The following is a 19,793-nucleotide window of genomic DNA, read 5'->3' on the forward strand; positions in this document are numbered from 1 at the left end:
GCTTGAAAGAAATTTTCCCGACAACTCGAGACAGATCGATCGATCAAAGGATGTTGGAAAGACGCTGAAGTTTATGCTTCTTTCGGCGAGTAAAATTTTAACCGATCGTTTTACGAGCCTCCAGCAATACTGGATAAAATATGTGCTTGAAATAAAAATTACTTGGTTGACGCATTCTGACAAGATTTAACAACATAAAAATGTTTATTTCATTCCAATTTGAAGCTTAAAGTTTGATGAAAATTATTATATAAACGTTTGATCAATATCCTTCCGCCTCTCGGACGGCGGACCATGGAGAGAGCCCCAGTTCTAATTTAACTCTGTACTTCATATCATTTTCATTTTCGAAATTTTACTCTGTTTCTTTAGAAATGATACATAAATTTGAAGCCTAAAATCTGCTAAAAATGGTCATAGATATTCTGTTTGATTCGAAGAGCATTTCTTTTGAGGCGCTCTGTATAATGGTTTCGCGAGCAGCATGGAGAATCGTTGGTTTCGTGACTGCGGCTCTCGTTTCGTGACTCATTCGTGACTTGGATTGGGATCTGACCTCGTCACTGCACGAGCTAACCATTACGTTAAAGTTCGAACAGTAGCTGAAAATGGGCGAAGAAAGTAAAGAGAGCCGCATTCGTTGATTTCAAGTAGGACGAAATATAAGGTAGGAAATTTGAATGATTATACGTATGAGGGTAATCTAGAGAATTACGGTCAAAGTTCAAAACGGGCATCGCTTAACTATGAATTTATTCGTAGAATAAGTTAATTATTATAAATTATTATTAACGTGCCGCGAGTATCGACGATGTCAAGGTTTCGCGGGACCTCGAAACATTGTTTATTTCAAACGGTATTCAAAGTGAATCGAATGTGAAGCGATTGCTAGAGCACCGGTAGAGGTAGGACAGAGTGAAATAGGCGGAATGAGTTCATCTCCACTAATGCAACCATCCAAGTTAACTCGTACATCCTTCTTAACGTGCATAACCTCGTGATTATGCGAGTCTGTCGACCGACTAACACGCGAATAATCGCTCGAAGCGATGTACGATTGTCGAAACGTGTATATACGAACGTCATCGCTTAAAACAACTAGAAAATTTTGAAAGTAACCATACGATCTTCAATCGGATACGAGATGAGCTCTGATCGCGAGAGAAAAGTGTTACGCCAGTAATAAATATTATACGAAACTGGCTTTCTCTTAAACAGATGATTACAGTTTCATTAAAATAAAATATTTATTGTTCGATATTGATACGTGATTTATTTTGTTTAAATACCGATTTTTTCTGACACGTAGGAAGAAAATGAAATAAAAGCATGCACGTAGAATAAAATGAAAATTAAGCAAAGATTTGAACAGTTATGAAGACTATTACGTATCCTATGCGATATCGCGATTTGCATTCTTATGAGATACCGTTTCAAACGGAAAACGATCAAATCAAAGCCCGACACGTGCATCAAATCGACTTTCCGACTCGGCCGCGATGGAATTAAATAACGTTTGAATTATATCTGATTCAATACCGAAAACGAATTACCGTAAAAATGTATTGAAAGAGAATCGCACGGGCTGTTTATCAATTCAACCGTTATTTTATTATGTTTATTATGACATCGATTGTTACACAACCGTGTTTATTAATAAATATCATTACTATTTATTTTGGAGTTTGGAATTTGTATAAACTGTGGAAAAATTTGTTGAAAAAATTTTTTGACCTCGAATGGGAAATCTATTTCCATCTAATTATCATAAATTAAGACATAATTTCATGGCGTAAATTAATGGCACTTCATGGCACCCCTATGTCTCCTAAATGACGAAGATTGCAGTAAATTTGAAAAGCAATTACTCTATTTGAAATGTATTTTTGAAAAATACCAGGAGACCTCATTTTTACATCTAATGTCACGAATTTTGTCGCACCCTGTACATTTTGATCACGGTAATACGAATGGTCCCTCTCTGTTTCGCGCCACGTGCAAACGCTGACAGACCAATGTGTTCAGAGGGGAAAACACACGCAAGAGATCGAATGAAAGGGAATATGCAAAACAGTCAGCCCCACTCGTTCGTCCAGTGTTACGTCATCGAAATATTTTGGACGATGTTGGAGGTTGAAGGTTCCTACTCTTCGCGAGTTTCTTTGAAGTACCTTTTAGATTCGAGGAACAACGAGGCTGTTGTGAAAGTTTCTCGGTCAGAACGAGAATCAGCGGTGAGTTACGTTAATAAAATAACATTTCGTTTATTTTTCACAGTAAAATATAATACCTTAATCAGAGCCAATAATTTGAACAAAAAGGGATTGAACGATTCATAAAAATATAAAATAAATCTTTTCAAAGGCCACAAATAACAACAAATTTTCTGATTAAAATTAATTTACCTGAAACCGTATGATGTTTAATTGATCTCGTGTAACATTGTTAAATATTGGTATATTTAATAATTAACGCGGAGTGAACCAAACAACGTTTCAACGTTCTTTGAACTTTAATACACTCATTTAAAATAAATGGTTCCACGTTCGTATTAATTTCAACAAAATTCATTAAACGAAATTGTGCGTCGCGGACATGCAATACCGCGTGTAACGAGTATATGTAATTATTTTTGGTAGAGTTAAACGAGAAAGAAGAAGTATTTATAATTATGATTATTTTTAAAAGCTGTATTTCTTTTAAATTATTATTTTTCTCTTAAAATGTTTCAATGAAAATTCTTCCTTCTAAAAGTCGACTTTCACAATAGATTATCTGTAGTGAAAGATTACGGTGCAGAGGCTACAAGAAGAGGAGTACAATGTGAAAGAAGGTGTAGGTGGTTACTAGAAGTGTATCCAGAGTTCTGGACTCTAGCCATTTCCTAATTGTGTAACCTTTCTGGCTTCTAGCCTGGCAAAGGTCTAATAGGTCTAATAGGTCGAACAGAACAGTCTGTTCCTACCTCTGTACACACTAGTCTGATTCACCTTACAGGTTCAATTAAAACCTATCGTATAAACAATGCAGATATTCATCCATTTCAGAAAAGATTCCTATTTTCTGAATTAAAATAAAAAGAAAATTAACAGATTTCACAAAATATCACAGCTAAGAATGAAACAACATAGCATCACGGTGTACAAATGAAAAGCAAGCGACAGGTTCGTCGTTTCAATCAGTGATCAATTACCTGCCTAGACAATAGAATTCACCGTAGAGAAAGCGTAATACTCAACGCTTATTACACCTTCGTTTCGTTTTTCCCTCGCTTTGTTTAGCTTCTCCTGCTAAATTAAATTCATACTTTCACCGCAGATCTAGAGGGTACGAAACCTGTCAAGAAACGAATACATTAGACTTCTTTAAAAATATTCAAATTCGACCTGCTATCATCACCCGAAAGCTAATTAACCCGGGAGCGAGTTGATTACTTCCGAGTTAATTCATCGCGGACTGTTTCTCAGCCTACAATTCATTCGAGAAAAGTTCCGTTCAATCTCGATCGAGGGACGGTAGACGCAATGGAGTCTGTGTAAGCTCGGAAAACAGCTTAATGCTTCGTTCGAATCCTGTCAACGTCTTTACGTGGGAAGATAAGATGGATACGAGAGACTGGAGTAGCGCCAAAACTGGTCTTATCGTAAGGAACGAGGAGACACCAGCGATACTTCCTTCGATTTATATTAAATGCCTTGCAGCCTCTGCAGTAACCTGTCCGCGAGGAATTATGTGCATGAATAAAGGTGCTAGGACACCCCTATTTCTCTCCATTTTTTTCTCTTCTTTCTCCATTTCGGAGGGGTAGTAACCTAGCTGCAACGAGGCAGAGGCCGCGGGTAACTCGAGGAACCGGATCGAAAGAATTAACGTTGAGACTGGTCATGGTTCTTCTTTGAATATCCACCGAAACGAGAGGCAATCTGAGAGCGATCAAAGGGCAGAGACACCGGGCTAAGGGTCATGCACGCCATGTAACCTTCATAAATATGCTAACGCACCGCAAGTTTCCTGGTGACAGTAAGTGTCACTGGACAGTAACTTCTTTAATAAACAAGTATATTGAAAATAAAATAAATAAAGAGTGAAACATAAACCAGTATACAACAAAAATATTTTAATAAATTTTATAATTTAAAATAGGATTTTGATCCCTTTGGTAGTTCTAGAATTTTGTCAAAATTACTCCATCGATGCTTACCAATTTTTGAACAGCTAAAAAGAGGATTACTTCTTCTTCGGGTTTCTTCATTCCTATATTCGTTTGATGCCTCTACTTCTAATTTCCTCGTTTCCGAAACTTTCACCGTAATTCCTCGGTTCGTACGTTTACGGTATACCATTCTCGTGTTCTTTCCACTCATAGAACACACTCCGGCAAAGTTTGATCGTTTAATTCGTGAACGCCCTATACAAAATCGACAAGGAGAAGCGTAGAGCGATTCTAAGAAAACGGTTGGTAATCAGAAGGGGGTTGTCGGTAGTTTAGCTTCGCGATTAGTCAGCCCTCGCGTTTCACCCTGTGTCTTTTCTCCCACGTTGCATGTATACTATATACGTATACATAGACGGGTCTGAGTCCCTCTTCTTTTTCGTGAGTCACTGACGGAAATTACGATCGATCGGTGGTACCCATGAACGAACAAACGAAGTAAGGCTACGGTTCCACTCGTTCCTGGCAGGAATCCTCGAAATCGTGTCGGTCTTATCGTAAACGCATTTGGGAGCCCGATGACACTGGATGACAGAACGTCTTTGTGGAAAATTTATTCTCACCACGTGTCTACTCTTGCTGCTGATCTCGTTAGACCTCTGCTAGGATAGTATCGGTAATCTTTTCGACCACGTGAACGGAAATCAAATCTCTGTCGAACTTCTTAATCCATCGAGTACTGTGGACGGGTAAAACAGCTGGACATTCGTATCGATATTCATCGTTAGTGAAACAAATTGGTCGCGATTTCTAATTAATTGCCGGAAAATATTCGATGAAAACCCCGCAAGTCCATTTACGTGTCATAGAATACGATAAATGACAGGCTCGAAAAACATACATTTATTCAATCAAATTGATCGTTACCGTCGACATTGTTTTGCTATCTTGTAAATAAATTTTAATCCTCTCCTCGCCAAAGGGATTCGGATTTTATGAAACAATAAATAAAACACAAAACGAAACTTATGCGTTCGATTGATACTTTTTTATTACAAATGTGTTTTACTTTCACGATTTGATAATTTACATGAAAAACTGTGCCCAAAACGAAATAATATCGATAATGATGAATAATTGTCGCTGATAAAATTTTCCCAAATAAAACTGATACTCGTACAATATTGAAAAGAACGAAACAAAACAAGTGTTTTCGTTTCAAATAAATCCGTTCATTGGATTAATCGAGGGTTATTTTAAATAAGATAACAAGGGAAAGAAGTAATAACAGTTGAAAATAAGTGTTAATAAGTCGAAAGAAATTCCATCGGTCTTTGATATTTTAACGAAAGGATGATTCTGAAGATACGATTCACGTGAAGAAAAAACAAAGTAGGTTTGCTAATATTAATTCCTTTCACGCGCTCTTCGAGGGGTTGATATCGTTAGATTCGATGAACATCGGAATCTTTCCCATCCAGTTGATCTTTCATCAATTTTCCCCAACAATCTCAGCAGAATCTTTCACGTATCGTCTAACGTGCCCGTCAACATTAAAAACCATCCTAACCAGACCAGAAAATTAACAATTAAAATTAACAAACATTATAACGCTGCAATTTATACAGTGGGCGTAGTAATTAAAAATTCCAGTGTGGTCAGCAAAACCTACTGACCTGACCATAATTGAAAATACATGGAAATAAAGGAAATATAACCCAATTCGCATTTTATTTTTAGAATCCCTTTTTGGATGGTTGAATTCTTGGCACACCAAAAATTGAAGGAAAATGCTTGCTGGTAAGAAAATTCTTCGGATAAAATATTGAAATTTTTCCTTTTCCAGAATAATGATCAAGCGAAGGAGTGGTTACTGAATATTTACACGAAAGTCCGTCGCATCGATCGAAACTACTTCAGCCCTCTTAACTTTCTTTTTCCTACCGGCGGGTAGCAGAATCAAGGGAATTAATTATACCCGGAGCAAATTATCGCTAATAACCGCGATCGATTCTATGCAGCCATCGCATTGTTTACTCTTTAAATTAAGACTTTGTTCAATTAATTCCTTCGATGACAAACTTTATAATTTCTTATATCGTGCCTCGACTTGTATTCTTTATCAAATATTACTCGAAGGTATGACACGAGATTTAATCCTCCCTTACCCGATATCGTGTCATCATTGATCCATGCTTTAAGAAATAAAAAAAGAAATCAACCCCGACGAGAAATATAAAAATGAAAGCTACGTCCTTCTAGGGTTAATGTTATTTCTCGAAAATTTATCTACTGTTATGAATCTCTGCTTCATCGGCAAACTAAATATCACGTCCTTCCTTTAATTCAACCGACCTCGTCCTCTTCTTTGCCGTCTTCTCGAGCTCGTTCCCCATGACAGGAGTAATTACATTTTTATGTTGTTCCGACACGAGGGCCGTACGTGACTGCAGCGAGAACAATTTCTGTCGAAGCCTGGCGTGTTCGCAATGGCAAACGTTATTTATCCTTTCAGTGTACGTTCGCTTTTCTATGAATTCTGAATATATACAGTATATTCAACCCTTGGACGGCGGACCACGGAGAGAGGCCCAATTTTGATTGAATTTTGAATATCATATTATTTTTTTTCAGGCAGCTTGTTACGATAAATGATTATTACACGTAGATTTACGAGTAAACGTTGTTGCCAGCTTCAAGACCAGCCGCTTAATTATCGTGTAAAGTGTACGTCGATTAATCGATCATCTTCAACGTAATTCAAATTGATTAATAACTGGATCGTTCATCACTCGCAAACCAACCTAAACTACTAATCAAATTAACACTTCGATGCCTGAAACAGTTTACACGAAATATCTATTTAAAGCATCTGCTTTTTATACTTGATGTACGTTTGGAAAGAAAAAATTGTAGGAATTTGACAATAAGATATTCTGTTAGGGAAAGAAACTGTTTTTGAAGTCTGTTAATGAAGAAGCTGACAAGGGCAAACGACACCCCCTATCATTAATTATATTCAACATAATTGATGGGTTTAATAAAATTAGCAGAATTCAAAGATTTTTTTTTACGTAACGTTATTGGAAGATCACGATTGGAAGAGGATACCAATTATTGGTTACGCGTTGAAGCAAAGAAAATATCAAAGTGGTCTTATTAATTTGTCTCCGGTAAATCGGCATAGGGGTGGACTTATGTGTCACACACTGTACACAAAGGAGCAAACAGACGCGATTAATTCAATTATAGAAGACGTGAGCACGCAATTCCTTCGATGACGCCCGTTAACACTCGGAGTTATGGTTATTACGGTGAATACACATTTTCACAGGATACCAATAATACGATCACGCCTGGAATAATGGTCAATTTGATCGTTGCGACAGGATTACGAGTAAAAGGTTTTCTTGTTAAGATCAGGTTGTTCGTGGGAAATGTAATATCTGTTTGCAATATAAAATAAACAATCTGGCATCAACACCAGGCACTATAAATTAGGTATACTTAAATAATTAAGAGAAAATAATGAAAATATATTATTTCCTTGGGCTTGAAATTTGATATTCGAAAATTAACTATTCTTGATAATTAAATAATTAAATTAAACCGATATTTATCACGAAACAACCTAATATTTATACAGTAAATTCGAGGAACAGGCGTTGAGTTATCCAGGAAAGTCAGGGCCCTCCCTGTAGCTTGTTATCTTATTGTATCGTTAGTACGTTGTCTTGGAGCAGGTTTTCTCCTCTTTTGCTTCTTTGTAGCAGCACCCTTCTTGCTTTGTCATCGTTCCTCTTCTCTTTCCTGACCACCACTGTCTCCTTTCCACGAGCTATTCGACCCCTCACCCCTACACGTTCACCTCATTCCCAAACTGCGTTCCTACTCAGACGCTGGTGTCCGGGTCAATCTTGACCCCTACCGAGATCCTGCAATCGTATCACAAGGATTTCTTATTTAACCAGTGAAGTCATTCGAAAATTAGATTCAAACTGATCACTAATTAATTCAACTAATTATTCTTTTCATTTCCTGAATAAAATTTTTCATCTTTTGAAGCGTCCTGTATAAACGCTTGAAAAAAAGAACGAATAAAGTGATAAACGAAAAGATAGACGGAGAGAAAGGTTGAGTACGTGTGTGTACACGTGTAATGTGGCATAGTAAGCGAAAGAGAGTAGGCACGCGTTGGCCAAGAGGACGAGAAGAGACGAACTGTCTTCATTATGCTAATGCCGTGCAACTACAGCTGACCGTGGCCAAAAATAGATGTAGATATCGTGGGATGCTGAGTCGAACCTCGAGGGGGTTTTTATTCTCTCCTTCCTTTCATTCTCCTCGTTCGCTCGCCGTTACGCTTGTTCTCTCGATTCGGAGGATCCTCCGCCGTGGTCCTGGAATGAAATGGTTCCGAGGGTGAACAGATCGAATCGCTCTTTTCCTATTTCTACTTTACACCGTTGAAAATTTTTCCCTACCACCCCGTCCACGGCCCTTCGTTTCGCCTGTTTCCTACCTTCCCTTTTTCTTTTTTTTTCTCCTCTTTCCGTGTATAAAAGCGCCCGCTCATTAGCTTCACCTTTGCGAGGAACACAATGGTACCGAGGGAAACTTTCTTCTTTTTAAAAAAACCGATGACTGGTTGCGTAATGATGCTTGTTTTACCGGAATGCTGTCAGAAGCATCGGTCCAGCGTCGTTAAACGGTACGCTTCTTACAATTTGTCGGCTTTCCTAAGTACCAATTACAAATCTGATGATTTTAATTATTATAAGAGTAGACGAGGACCTTGGTACAACTAAGTCCAAAGACTTACCCCAAACTTCTCTTATTTCTCAATTAAAAATATTGAAAAAAGCAAACTGGAAGAGAATGTTTTTGAAAAAAGAATTAGATGAGATTAAAATATATCTGTAAGTGTATTTCACTTCCGTTTACGCGGTCTGCGGTTACAATGATACCATTGCTACGAAGGAAACCCATGATTAAATTAACGACTTTACTTCGTTAATTTTCTTCGATAAATTGTAAAAAGGTTCTTGAAATTTCTCTATCTACAGAATCGGGGATGCAAATAAATTTCTCCCGACTATTCTCTCGTATATTTGGCAGCACGATAACACTTGAAAGGAGAGGAATGGGTACTAAGAAGAAAAGATAGCAGCAGAGTAGCTGTAAAGAGAACGGCAGCGTAATGTAGCGAGTCAGCAATTTTTGTTAAAAATTTATTCGGTTCAGTTTCACGAGAAATATGAGCCTGTATCCCTCGACGTTTCGTATCACACCTTAGCGGCCTCTGTTTCTCTATTTTCTTCTTTCATTTATGTATACGAACACACGTTCGAATTGCCACGATATACTATTGGAAACGAGTACTTCGTTTCTCAATGCTACGTTAGATAATTTAACATGTAACAACAGAGAAAATTTGCACGGTAATTTATCAATTAACGATACTAATGAATTTAGAAAATTAATTGAAAAATTGTTAAAATGTTTTTCTATCGATGCAACGCGTTCAAACGATTTCGGAAACGGAAAATAAAGTACGTTTGTGTGTATAGGTAGCAGTTGTTCCGCTTATCAGACCCAGTGAGACGAGAAGGGTGTACTTCCGGTTCCGCTGTTAGTATCGAGGATCTCTGAAGAAAGAGTTTCAAACCGAAGATATCCGTAACACGCGGAGGAGTTAATCGACATTTTCAATACTAAAAGACTTTTCCTCTATAACTATTATTCCATAATTTATTAAATAAATTTAAAATTGCTATAGTTATACCCTTCACGAAACGTGCGGCCGCGGTTACGGTAAATATCGTAAGATGATTTATTTGAAAGGAAATGTAAAGTCAGTAACTCGAAAATACAAAAGGGAGTCGAAGAGAGAATCGTGACAACGAGTCGTGATAAGTATGTACATACAGAATGCACGTATGTACAATGTACCGTAGAAATATTCGTGCAAACGATATGCACGGTCCCTCTGTATCAGACACCGGGATCTTTTCCCGCTGCGAACCGTAGCACACAGCGACCATCGGCGTCACTATAAAGAATTTTCTACGGATCTCATTCGTTGCCTCCCTCGCGCACTGTCACTTTGCCCCCTTCCATCCTATACACCGGAGGGAATGAGATTAAGCAGGTGTACAGTATGAGCCAGAAGTTCTTTCACCCTGTTTTCAACGATTCACCGATTATGTTTTAACCGTTAACGGTAAACCGTGAAAGTGAGTTTCATCAAGGTGACGGTAGAAATCGATCGGTAGACGAAAGATTGAAACGAGCCCGGTCAAGGATATTAAATAGATGTATCGCTATTGTGGACGTCGGTATCATTCTACGTTATGCATTGTAGCGCAAAGGCTATCGGCATCGAACGCAAAGAATTTTACTCGAATCAGGCTAAGCTCCTTACTCCTTCCTTCCATCCCGATCTTTTTCTTCCACTGCTGTCTTGCGCGCCTGAACGCATGGAGAAACAAGATTACGCCGATGTACAGTACACGCGTTGGAAGTTCTGTTCCCTGTAGGCAGGAACGAGAAGGTAAGAGGAAAGAAAAAGTGAGAAAGAGAAATTGACTAACCCTTTCCAAGCCGCGGCAAGCGTGATAGTCAGCGGGCGATGCGCGACCAAACCTAACCTAACTCCGTTGCCGGTTCTCCAGCAAGGTAAGCAGGCTGGGTCGCCAGCTGGTAGGAGAGAAAGAGACGAAACGAGGAGGATCGAGAAATGGAGGGGGATCGAAGCGGCGCATGCGTCCGAACAACGCTTATTGAGCCATGGAGAGGGGCGGTTGGTGCCTCATCGTCGGCGGCGGTGACGGCGACGTGGCATGGTATACGGCCGCATGGCTGCAACGAGGGGCGAGACGGGCGACTCATATTATGCGGGGGAAGGGTTCCTGGCTCCACGTAGTCGGGGAAAGGAGGAAAAAGGAAAATAAATGATGATCGAACGAGGACAGACGGAGAGAATGCGATGGTGTGTGTATCGAAAGTTCGTACGTACGATTAAGGGAGACAGTCGGCAGATTCAACGAAGATAAAGAGAGAATGATAAAGCCAAGGGAACAGGAGTAAGAGAGAGAGGGTCGAGAAGGAGAAATGAGGAGAGAAAGAGGGAAGTTTGAATTAGAGGATGCATAGTTGCGCGATAGATGATAGAAAGAGAAGGAAAGAGGCATTGGGCGTTGAATGAAGAAAGAAAAGAGATAAATGACGAGCACGAGGAGGGAGGGTAGAGAGAGAGAAAGAGAGAAAGAGGGAGAGTGTAGAATGCGTGAAACGTAGGATCGTAGGTGTGACTAAGCGAGATAGATGAAAGCGAATACTAAAGAACGAATGAAATGGAGCAAGGAGATGTTCAGGAGCGGGAAAGAGAAAAGTAGAGAGAAGGAGAAGAAATAGGTTGTGTGCGTGCGGTAGGGCAAAGAGTAAGAAAGGTGGAAGGCGGGCAGGGAATAGATGAGTGGTGGGATGAACGAGGTGGGGGGTGGAAGGAGAGGGGTGAGGGGGCGCTGCCGTCGGACAGTCGGTGTCGCGCCAGGCCCCCGTTTGCGGCTAGCCAAGCAAGCAGCAAGCAGTCGCAATCCCGTCGCCTAACCAGCATTGCTCGCCTTATCTTTTCACCCTCTTACAAAATCGCATCGAGGCTTCCGTCAGCTGCATATATTTGCCCCGTTCCATCAGCCGGTCCCTCCGACGTCGTCTATCGTCGTTCACCGTCGCCATTGCCGCCGCCACCGCCGCCGTCGCCGCTGCTGCCTACTGCCGCCGTCATCGTCGCACACGCAGTACGTCGTCGTTATTGCCCTCGCAATAGTCGTCCAGTCGCGCGTGGTTCATATAGCAGCGGCTTTGTAGAAAGGATAAATAATACGCGAGCGAATATACGAGTATAACCAGGGACCTTGTGAATCGAGTAAGCTGATTATGAGTTTGAACGGTGTTGAGCAGCTCAGCATGCATCCGGGCCAACGTTGTTAAAAGTGAAAACAAGTTTTACCGTGGTTTTGTGTCGCGATCCCGCTGATTGACCGGAACAGTACAGTGAGAGTACAAGAATTTCTGCCATTTCTCGTTGCTCAGTGAGAAAGAGAGCAAGTGCACCGTTTCAATATTCGAGCTCGTATGTCACACGTTAAAAGAGCAAATCGTGTCATCGACGGAATAAGTGCTGACAAATAAGATATATATATTATATTTGCTTGGTGTGTTATTCGTTACAACAGTGAGAGAAGTTTCAAGTTTTGAAGAAGCAACGAAGGAAGGCTCACCGACCGCCTAACCTGTCACGGTGACCGACATCACGGCGAGATCGCGGCTGATACCTCCGCGTGTTCCGGCGCAAGGTAGTACAGACCTCTCTCTATTTTACGATATATACGAACGTGTAAGCTTACATCTATATAGGTTCGCGCATAGCTATAAAGTAATAAGTCGTACACGCCATTGCCCGCGCGTGGGCGCTGTGCTGTATGCATCGACATGTATTACGGTTCACGTCGTCATCCCGGTGACGTCATCGTTTCCATAATTGCGTTTTTACGCCGTTGCAAAAAACGACGCCGTTCCGTTTCATTGTTTTCATTAATCACCAGCGATGCTGATTATTCGAAGGAATCATTTTATTTAATTTCTCATCCGGTTCTGGTTTCACGTTATCGTGTGTCGTCGACTCATCGAAATTGTCACGTTTTTTACGCGAATACTCGATGAACTTCGACATTCGATTAATCGTTGCCTCGCATTGCATACTTTACGTTATCGAACGCAGTCGATACATAATCGTAACTTTCGACACGGCGGTACATCTGTCATCTGAAATTCTCCTCGATATCGTTGTTTTCTTCGTTACCATCGAAACGTAAAAAAAATCCCGGGCCAAACAATAATCGTTATAAATTCATCCTTTTACCGTCGACCGTTTCACTTTCGACTTTTATCGACATCTGTGTCATCCTTAAAATGTACGAATTAAAATCACGTGATCGTATCGCATCAACCACGTGACGTTAACTTCACGTCCGTTCGAACGTTTCGGAGCAACGATCCGTGGCGCGGCTAATTTTTTATTCGGATACATTTGAACGGGTGTTCGGTATCATTCGGAAGTTTCATTTTTCTTCTTCTATCTCTCATGAATTTTTGTCTCGCTCGCTGATTTCACGCTGGAAATCTATTTTAATGACTAAGCTTGCCCGTGATTTACGACAAAGTACTCGACGATATAATTCCCTAGGAGTTTTCCTTCCGCGAGCAAAAATACACCGCAGACGGCTCGGGAAACCCGGTTTGCCCCTAGGGCTCGTGGTTACTGATATAGATGCATCACCTGTACCGGGCACGTTTCTAAAACGAGATAATATGATGCGTGAGAAGTACATTCGCAAAACTAATTATCTTTAAAACATCTACCTGTAATACATGCCTCGACCACTGTCTTTTCATCAAAGATCGAATTACATTTTTCTTTATCTTATCCGCGTTTATTTTTCATTAGCCATCGATACAAATTTTCAAGAAAATTTGTCGGTTATACGATAAGCATGGACTACCAATCAAGCAATATACACGTGTAATAAAGTTCCGTTGATAATTCCAAGATTGTAAACTGTTATCGTTATAATCACCGCGATTATGGTACCTTTGAACATTATGAGGTATTTAACTTTTGAACAGCGGTGATTCAAAGTAAAATATGTCATTTCTACATGAAAAATTTCTTATATTAAAAGAATAGATTAGAATATGAAATATAGGATTAAATTAGAATTTGGGCTCTCTCCATGGTCCGCCGTCCTAGGGTTAAGATATTTTTTTAAGAGCTACAAATGGTTCATTTTTAGACAATTTTATGACTGTTCTATTTTATTTGAATTATTCGAGAGTTGAAGTATAATAATTTTCACACTCGTCACATGAGACTCCATATGAGGGCATTTAATTCTCCCTAATGAAATTCATTTCCTTCTATCTTTATCATTTTGAACTTAAGTTAGACTGAGTTAGGATACCCATATCTATCAATTAGAAAGGTGTGAAAGAAGTCAAAGGAATTCTATTGTAAATACCAGCGCATCTCTCAGGTATCAGTATGGAAGGTAACGCATCAAATTACAGTACCTTCGTGGGCGTGTCTCACTAACATTCTGACCTCGGTTTCTGTTATCCTATTGAACCTTTACACTATACTACCACGAACCCTTCTTAAACGCCATGTCCTTGTTTCCACTTGTTTACAACGTCTACAGGAAGTCACACCTATGCGTGGGTTTCGTGCACTTCAAAAAATAGGTTACAAAGAAAAATATGAATGGACAGTAAAATGTAAACCGTTCTTTCATTAGTACACGTTAGAAAGATTGGAGTAGCTTTGTAGGAGGTCCAGGTGGGCCTGGCTTCTTCTTATTTTCATAAAAATAAATATTCCATTAAAATTCTTGTTTCATAAAATTATGTTAAAAGTATGCAGCAAGGTAGACTTAATATTTTTAATAAAACTAGAGGATCCGGCTCGTTCTAAACAAAAACAGAAATTACAGGATGAGCGAAGGTTGAACTTCAGCGTTCGAAGATTAAGCAATTTCTGTTATTCATTCGGACATGACGTTACATTAACAAACACTGTGTGAACAGTTGTTCTGTGATTAGTGGTAATTATCCTATGACATCAGCATGTCGATTACCGTGACTCTAATAATAGCTTAGTTTCTGATGAAAAAAGGTTCGAACTAATGTCCTGCTATAGTAAGGAATTCTGTTTTATTTATAAAAACTTGAAATGAATTATCGTTACTGAATCATTCTATAAATTCTCGGAGGAATTTCAGTTTGAAATAGATTCAATAGATTTCAATCTAAAAGAATAGAGGATGAGATATTTGAACACTTATACAATGGATATTTTTGGAGAATTCCAATCTTCTATTTTTGTGGTCATTAAAAAATTAGAGATACATGACTAGTTCCTGTTAGATGAAAAGTCGCGATTTTCGGAAATTTTAATTGTTTGTAACTTCTAAGTGCATTGACCGGTCTCGATGAAATTTTCAGCACAAAATAAAATTACCCTTCACTATTTATATTCACGATTTCAACAAACTGTAATTTTTCAAAACAACAAAAGCACATATTTTAGTAAATTAATTTGTATAACTTCTCAAAAAACCTCAAATCATTTGGTCCAATTTTAAATGAGGTGTTCTGTTTTAAAGAGTGTCCGAATATTTTTCCGAGCTACTGTACCTATATGGATATGGAGAAAATTCAATTTTCGTTACACCACTTTTCTAATCACTGAACAATATTGTCACCAAGTAAACTTGTACTATTTCGGAGTTGACAACTTCAATCGACGAATATTGAGCGACATAATTTTTCTCCTGCGTACCATTTTCATAATTACCTGACGTGTTATTACCAACTATACTCGAAACTTTCTTCATCGTACGAAGCGATAAATTATAGAGATGTATAGTGTCGGAATGGTGGAGTTAGCCAGCGTGGATACGTATTACGTCGAGTGAGGTAGGAATAAAGAGAAACCGGTATTATGGACTGCATGACGTAACGATGTCGAAATTATCCCGGATAATATACGCGGGCGGTTAAGTTCTAGTTTTCCTCGAAGCTTTGCCGCGTTTCCACGTTTTTGTCACGGTCTAACTGGTGAAAACGAAAATAAAGATCCAACGAAAATAAAACCGGACCGAAAATTCACTGTATAGAGTTACAAAACTCGGTAACTCGGCGTGTATGTATATATCCGAGCGAAGAAAATCCTATTTATATCGGTTTCTTGTTTCTCTGGTCGTTTGCCAATAAAATCCACATTTATATCAAGTGTCGTTAATTTACAATTCCGCCAAACGGTACGCGGACGAATTTTCGTTCGTTGAAAGGATTTATAACGGTGCACGGTTCGCAAAGTCGTAAATCGTTTCACGGATCGTCCGACCGCTCGCACGCGACGTCATGGAAAATGTGTCCTTCTAATCGTGCTACATATTTCCACTCTGTCGTCGGCCTACTCTTCTAGGCCAAACATACGCTATAACCTACGCGATTTCGCGGCCGTTACAAGAAAACTTTCGATCGATCGTTGAAGAACGAGTTTCCAGACAGATATTTTATGGAGGCATCTTTCTTTAACCCTTTGACTGCTATGGACTCACGTATGCGTCAGGTGAAAGTTGTCGGTGGGCATATTTTCTTTCTTGTATATCTTACTCATAATCAAAGTTATCAATGTATATTACCAGATTATAATGATGTCATAAAATAATGAAGAAAGGAGGGGAAAAAATCATGGTACTCAGCAGTCAAAGGGTTAAAATAAATGAAAAACTAAATTGAGACTCTTCTCATGAAATAAAAACAAAAAAAAAAGTTTTATTGACTTAATTGTTATTTCGTATGGTACTCAGCAGTCAAAGGGTTAAACGTTAATTTTTTTTTTTTAAATCGCAGCTTTTCCGATATGGATAGATTTAACCAACTGGAACATTAATTTTTACACGGTAATGAACTGAAATAATTATTGGGCTCGTATATTTGTCGTTCTACTATAGCGAGCAGCCGTTCGATAATTGGCCGGATATCCTAAATTCATACGCTTTTCCTTGGATCGTTATTAGGTTACACGAATCGAATCGTCGGGATTGTTATGTAAAACGATACCGAACTCGATTATATTCGAGTAATCTTAACTTAAATTACAGAACAGTATGTAATTCCGTACATACGAGTGTCTCTGTCGGTCTCCTGCACCGGTTTCGCTCTCGTCGACAACGCGCTCGAAGGCGAACGAGCACGGATCAGATAACACCGGTCAATTCCTGGAACATCTACCTCCACCTTGGACGCTCACGCGGTCGTAAATGGTGAACGTTCCCATATGAATAAGCGGAAGGCTTTTAAACGTAGCATTCTGCAGTTGGCCCATGCGAAAATCTGCATCGGTACAGTGGCCGCTCGATAATTCGTCGCCGTATGATTCGTCTGGATAGCCAATCAACTCATCTCCTTTTAGAGACTGAAAAGCGAGGAATTATCGAACGGTTGCTCTATTCTACAGAGATCATTGATCCGTGATCAATTGATAAGGTCGAGTCTTAGGGACTTTTATATCCTATTTCTCTGTGGGTGAACGAAGAATGCGGTGTAGCTTGACGCTGTTAATAGAAGCTTAGGAAAGAAAGCGGAGGAACGGGGAGAGAGAGTGATAGGGAGCAACAACGCAATTCATGGGACGCACGTAACGTTGAAGGGCGGCAATTGTCGAGGTTAAAAGCATAAAGCGGGAACCGGCGCTGCGGTGTTAACGATGGGAATGAAAAAGGGAGAAAAAGCTCCGAAGCCTTAAGGTCGATTCCTTGTCTTTGTCCCTGAACGTTTCCGAGCATCCTGTACGTGTTGGTGCACGGCGTACACTGTACGCGTAGGCGGGGTGGGTGCGCCTCGTTTTAATTTTAGTCTCGTGACAGGCTGCTCCCGTGAGGGAGAGATAGGTGGCGTTGACCCGCCAACGTAACTACAAATATTTCTCTGCTTTTTCCTTTCGTCGCTCGACTCCATCCTCGTCTTTCTCTCCTTAAAGCACAGCACCGCATATGCCGTGGAACGATACATCAACGAAAATCCACGGCTCTTCTTAACGTTCCCCTTTACTCGAACGCTTCGTTGAACTTATAGTCTCGCGACGTTTTCTTTCCCCACCCACGTTCCCTGGAACTTTCCGCAGGGCGACTCTGATCAACACCGAGAATGCAAATTAACTAATTTTTCATCGTTACCTTCATTTGGGGACTCGAGTAGGAAAGTAAATAAAAGTTAGAGAGATTTAACTTGATTATAATTCAAAGGCATCGCTCAGCCTCAGGTGTGGCCTTCTCTGCGCGTCGCGTTCAACTCGAATGTAAACAGATTGCGAAGGAACACGCATTTCATTAACGCCTGATAATTTTCCGTTTCTTCAAGAGCTGTGTTTAGAACTTGAAAAGACAAATTATCGAGCAACTATTGTACAATGCTCGAGGTTTTCAACATTTCTTCATTTTTTTTAACGCTACTGTTCTCTTTTATAACGATATTACATCTTATCTAATAAACTTGAGAAATGAAATAAAAATATAATCGTTAATGGGTGAACAAGTTTCTGTAATGTCTCACTGGAACACTGGTGTGTAGGAGCACCGCTGTATTGTTCTCATTTCCAGTGGAACGTCTTTCAGTAGCGTAGGCAGATGATTTGTTAAGAATTGAAGATACGACGTTTCTTACTCCATTTACCTCTTTTTATCTCCGGGGATACTCTATATTTCAGCCTCTCCAGTTTCGTTCTTTCACAGCTGACCTATCTTTATACAGTAAGACTGATCGCTGATAGTGGTATCTAAGAATGCATTGTTGTTTTACGTCCCTGGGATATATCCGGATAGGATCAAAAATAATTTGGAATCTTATTTTTTCCCGTATATTTACAGTTCAGAAACTTTGCTTCTTTCCTCTTCTTTTTTAACGAATCGTACATACAGCGTGTTCCATGCAACTGGGTCAAGCTATAACTTCAAAACGGTAGAAGTAAGAATTAAACGATGTCACGTGTGGTGCATCGTAATATGATGCATGCGTCGACTCCGAGAGTGGAGGTGTTTCAAAGATTTCAAGGTCTAAATCTTTTCCAAAAGTAAACTGCACAGTTTCTTTTGTTTGAGATATTCTGCAGAAAAAATATCGAGATACAAAGTATCTATTTCAATCTTCTACCGTTTTTAAGTTACAATTTGGCTTATTTTTATGGAACATCGTGAATCCACGTTTTTGTAACGGAATAAAAATAGGAAAATTCCTAAAACCGTGCTGTTAATTTCAACAGAAGCGTTTCAGTGGGGAAGGATAGAAAGCTGTTGTTGGAGGTTTTAATTTGAAAACCGATGGACCGATGGTAATTTTGTTTTTCCTATCGAACTAGCCACGAGCTGATGGTACATTCATCGCGATAGAATTTGATTTCACAGAAAACGATAAATATTCAAGGGCATACGGTCGGTGGGATCGTGTGTACGAGGGCACGGTTGTGCAGAGAATGTTCCATGAAATTTCATCGTTGAGAGCATTTTGCGCTGTGACAGTGCGCGTATAGCGGCCGACTTCTCGACAATGAGTCAGAATGAATGATTTGCAAGCGTTGAAATGCATGAACGAGCAAGCCGAGCGCAACGTCCGATTGGACGGCTGCCTCTCTCCGTAGTCGCGCCCTCGCCCTTCCGTACAAATTTATGGCTTCAAAGCGTCCCGATGCATCTACTCTGTGGCGTCAAATTGCTTTCCCACCGGTTTTTTTATCATTCCACCCACTGACGATATCCGCCGACAGTTTTATAACTAATTATATCAACTCATTTCATAAGTAATTCATAAGTTTATATAAACAAGTTTCTTGTGCATGCTCCCTTTAGATCAACTTTCAATTAGTTAAACATATTAAATATTTCATTTTTTTAAATTGAAAATAAGTCCCTTGATGCTCAGTTTTCATCATTCACTATTCATTCCAAATAAGAAGTAATATGATTTTCATATTTTCTAATTAATAGGCTCAACAAACCTCCATCTTTAATTTAATAAT

The 19,793-nt window shown here is 39.5% G+C and overlaps 1 protein-coding gene and 2 long non-coding RNA genes across 21 annotated transcripts in view; 2 read left to right on the forward strand and 1 right to left on the reverse strand.

Moving 5' to 3' along the window:
• The first annotated feature begins 544 nt into the window (after positions 1-544).
• Positions 545-6,117, forward strand: LOC143305322 (uncharacterized). The gene is made up of 3 exons (XR_013062205.1): positions 545-667; positions 2,012-2,234; positions 6,000-6,117. It is a non-coding gene; the product is annotated as an uncharacterized LOC143305322 (long non-coding RNA).
• A 251-nt stretch (positions 6,118-6,368) lies between these two features.
• Positions 6,369-10,851, reverse strand: LOC143305321 (uncharacterized). Its single transcript, XR_013062204.1, has 3 exons — positions 10,747-10,851; positions 8,459-10,686; positions 6,369-8,088 (listed from the first exon to the last, which is right to left on the reverse strand). It is a non-coding gene; the product is annotated as an uncharacterized LOC143305321 (long non-coding RNA).
• An 825-nt stretch (positions 10,852-11,676) lies between these two features.
• LOC117605080 (protein muscleblind) overlaps positions 11,677-19,793 on the forward strand; it is a 215,735-nt gene continuing 207,618 nt past the window's right edge. For 10 of the 19 annotated variants that reach the window (XR_013062153.1, XR_013062156.1, XR_013062154.1 and 7 more), the window contains exon 1: positions 11,689-12,513. The gene's annotated coding sequence lies outside the window, so the exon portion shown is untranslated. Of the gene's footprint in view, positions 12,514-19,793 lie in introns of all 19 variants that reach the window. The other 9 variants (XM_034325939.2, XM_034325941.2, XM_034325938.2 and 6 more) reach the window with 5 other exon arrangements.

Source organism: Osmia lignaria, chromosome 5 (genome assembly GCF_051020975.1).
Source record: "Osmia lignaria lignaria isolate PbOS001 chromosome 5, iyOsmLign1, whole genome shotgun sequence".
Classification (NCBI taxonomy): domain Eukaryota; kingdom Metazoa; phylum Arthropoda; class Insecta; order Hymenoptera; family Megachilidae; genus Osmia; species Osmia lignaria.